Source organism: Pan troglodytes, chromosome 3, assembly GCF_028858775.2.
Source record: "Pan troglodytes isolate AG18354 chromosome 3, NHGRI_mPanTro3-v2.0_pri, whole genome shotgun sequence".
NCBI lineage: Eukaryota > Metazoa > Chordata > Mammalia > Primates > Hominidae > Pan > Pan troglodytes.
Genome location: NC_072401.2, coordinates 190,364,771 through 190,369,029, shown reverse-complemented (window position 1 = coordinate 190,369,029; position 4,259 = coordinate 190,364,771). Strand labels below are relative to the sequence as shown.

The window sequence follows — 4,259 nt, the reverse complement described above, 5'->3', positions numbered from 1 at the left end:
AATTTTTGTATTTTTAGTAGATTCAGAGTTTCACCATATTGGCCAGGTTGATCTTGAACTCCTGACCTCAAGTGATCTGCCTACCTTGGCCTCCCAAAGTGCTGGGGTTATAGGCGTGAGCCACCGTGCTTGGCCTTAATTCAGAATTATTTTACAATTCAGGGCTATCAAGGACACTTCATTGAAACATCCTTAAAATCAGGTTATGATTGTTTCTATTTCATTTTTATTTTATTAACTTTTGTGTGTGTGTTCTGAAATGTCTTCTTGAAATTTATTCTTCATGTATATTTTTAATTGTTTTGCATTTGAAATATTTATAAAGCATTTATTACATATTCTGAAGTACATGTATAAATTTATAAACAAATGGGATATAATACAGGTTGATAACATGCTACCAGCTGGCCATTATGTTAAGCCATGTTAACTCAGAAAGCTGCTATCATAATTTCCAATCAAAAAAGTAACCTGTAGACACACTATTTCACACTCACTAGTATGGATGAAAAAAGTCTAAAATCCAAAAAGGTTTTGTGAATACAGAGCAAAAGGAACTCTCTGCCCCTGCTGGTGGAATTGCAGTTTAGCATAATGACTGTAGAAAACTGGCAGTTGCTTCTAAAGTTAAACATATATTGACCTTATGACCTTGAAATTCCATTTCTAGGTACTAATCTTAAAAAACAACAACAAAAACAAAACAAAACAAAACAAAAATAAAACAAGGCCAGGCGCGGTGGCTCACACCTGTAATCCCAGCACTTTGGGAGGCTGAGACAGGTGCATCATGAGGTCAGGAGATTGAGACCAGCCTGGCCGACACGGTGAAACTCTGTCTTTACTAACAGTACCACCAAAAGACTTGTTTGAGACTGTTCATAACAGCTATATTTATAAACTTTTTAAAAAATTAGGTTGACCCAAAATATCTAAATAGGACAGTATCTAGAAATAATAGCATTTCAGACAGTGGAACACTACGCAGGAATCCTGATAAATGCACCAACAGGAATGACTTTCAAAGCATTGTCTTAAGTTGGTGATGCTAATGGAAAGAAGGTAACAATAAGCGAAACAAATGCATCATGATAGAAATAAGCTGTGGTTGCCTTTGGGCCACGGGAGTTGACCAGCAGAGGCACGAAGACGCTTTCTAGGACCTTGAAAACACCTTAGATCTTGATTGAGATGCTAATTACATGAGTTTATATATTTATCAAAATGTACCAAAATCAACACTCAAGATCTGTGCAGATGAGATATGTAAATTTTACCTCAATAAGAAACAATTTTTTAAATTATAAATTTTATATTACCTCTTTTCTAAAATGGATATGAATCGGTAATACTAAAACAGTAGCAAAATTTGGAAATAGAATGTTCATTTTTATTTATTCATATTTGTTCATTTTAGCATAATCTTACAAATTAAAATAACACCATTAAATATCAATATGCCATTTTATTGTATTGCTATTGGATTTTACTTTTTTTGTCAAAAGTGGTATTTTCAAGCGTATCAGAATAAATTCCTTTTAAGCAAAGGCTTTTTGTTAATATTATTGTAAATATAAAAATCATACATTATTATTAAACTATTATAAATATATCTCATAAATGTCATACTGAACACATCCCATTGATTTTTTACTTCAATTGTAATATTAACATTATTCAAGAATAGCACATATTATTATATATATTTCTCTGTGATTTTAAAATATGAAAGATAGCACAATGCATCAATACATCCCCTTCAAGTAGTGGTATTATTATATTTTTAATTCCATTTAAAATTCTCCATACTCACAATTTGGTCCTCATTGTAATTTTGACCAACATTTTAAGTTTCATGGCAGGTGACTGGGACCCAAAATGCTGTCTTACAAACTTATGAAACAAATTATTATGAGTAGAAAGTAAAAGAATGATTTCACTTTACCAAGAGCCGTTCTCATCTATATTCTTTCATTGCCCACAAGTGCAGTATGATTGATCAGAACATTTGTGGTGGAACATAAATTAGCCTTTAAGAAAAAGAAAGGCTAAGCTTACAAGACTTTATTTTCCATTAAAAACACATAATCCTTATATCAATGGTTTATATTCAAGGGAGGAACAAGTTTTTTCTTGGAGAACTAATGATAATACAATTATGATACCTATTGTGATTGAAATTATTTTATATATCACCATAATTGTAACTGCCCAGGTGATTTTTAAATGCACATTTCTTAATTCTCAGTAAAATTCAAATCATCTGGAAAAAAATGAGTTAATAAAAATGTAAAAAGGAGAAGCGATATAGAAAGAAGCAAGACATGATAAATAAGATTTTTTTTCCAAATTCAGATGATATTACAATATATATGTGATTACCAAATTGTTAGGAGTAAACAGAATAACCCCTTAAAGCAGACCATTCTTCAAAATGGCAGTCACATTCTTCGATACTCAACAGAGGTCCTCTGCCCCAGAATATTATTGATTATTCCCAATTTCTTATTCCTGAGAGGACATATCATAAATTCTGTTATAATTTCAAAAAAATTAATTGCCACACCCACAAAAGCAAGCCTTTAAACTTGAAGCAGTGAATTTTGTCACTGTTAAAACTCTCTATAGCTTTAACACTGATGTTACTACTCAGTTTCCTGTGCTACGGGCATTCAAAATTAATGGACTGTAGAAAGCCCAAAGTCCAGTTGTTGGATGTTTTCAGCATTGCCAAATCTAGCATGTTTTCTTTAAACTGAGTGACAAGTTTTTTTAATAAGGTCTGTATTCATGGACAGGACCAAAGTATGTGCCCTATTTACATTTAAATTGCATATACATTTGATTTCCTACAGTTCCAGCGACAACTATCATCTTTAATAGAGTATTTCCATCTCGTTAGTGACTGATATTTGGAGTGAATAATTTTATCTGAGAATTTTTAGTTTCTCACACTTTACCATTAAATAGTCCCAATTTATGAAATAACACTTTGACTTTTTGAGAATATTATGCACTGTTTATTGCAAATATCTTCCCACTTTAACTTCACATCAAGTAATATAGGAAGGAAAGACAACTGAAAGTAAAGCATTGGGCATGAATGTCACATTTCTTGGCAGATTTTTAATTTAGCTTCTTAACCTTAATGTGAGATGATACAATCCTCATTGCAGGGCTTACAGTACCATTTAAATATGTGACAACACTGGCGACAACATTGATCAGAAGCTGTGTGGGTTGTGGGGGGGGGGTCTTTAATGGACATAGATTGTCCAGATCTCAATCACAAATCTCACTCAAAAGACAGCCTTTCTGGTGGCTAGTGACCCCTCCAGGGAACTCAGAGCTTCCATTTCAGCGTTTCTAAACATGCGATTTAGGTTGGTGGCTTTCCTGACCTTGTGATACTGTGCCACACCAAAAAAAAAAAAGGAAAGAAAAGAAAGGGAATTTCCATCTTGTTTGTTCCTCAAGCCTATCTTGGAAAATTAAAGAGACTGTGTCATATTAGTGAACATATGAACTTAACATCATTCACTTTTTAAAAAGAATTTTAGTGTAAAATACAACATTGTATTTTCAGTAATTTGGGGGAAATTATGATTGTTTGACAGTTCAATTGAATTGTAGTCAGTAGTATTACTGTAGATGAATCGTCTAAAGATTGGTAAGTAATTTTAATAGCAATGGAAAACGATGTTATGTAAATACAATGCTCAATAGGTAACAACTATTATTCAACAACAGATGAAGACAGAAAACTGTTCACATACATTATGATATAAAGAGAAATGGAAAAATTGGTTAAGAACACGAACTTTAGAGTGCTACAGCTCTTTTAAAATTTGTCTAGCAAGTTTCCCAGTTTTCACTGGAACCTCCGCTCCTATCAAAAAAAAAAAAAACCCCACAAAAGACTTGAACTCTAGAATCAAGTTGGCTGATTTTCTATTCTAGGTTAGCACTTCTCAAGTGGGTAACTTTCATCAAGCACCCTGTCCTCTCTGGGCCTCAGTATGTTCATCTATAAAATGGTGGTAACTGATGTCAGGAGTTCAAGACCAGCCTGGCCAACATGGTGAAATCCCGCCTCTACTAAAAATACAAAAATTAGGCCGGGCACGGTGGCTCACGCCTGTAATCCCAGCCTCTGGGAGGGTGAGGCGGGTGGATCACGAGTCAAGAGATCGAGACCATCCTGGCTAACACGGTGAAACCCCGTCTCTACTAAAAATCTGAAACAATTAGCCGGATGT

General features: G+C 33.8%; 1 non-coding gene across 1 annotated transcript; it reads left to right on the top strand.

The window, feature by feature from the left end:
• The first annotated feature begins 3,825 nt into the window (after nucleotides 1-3,825).
• On the top strand, nucleotides 3,826-3,886 carry LOC112209089 (U7 small nuclear RNA). Its single transcript, XR_002943759.1, has one exon. It is a non-coding gene; the product is annotated as a U7 small nuclear RNA (small nuclear RNA).
• The last annotated feature ends 373 nt before the right edge of the window (nucleotides 3,887-4,259 follow it).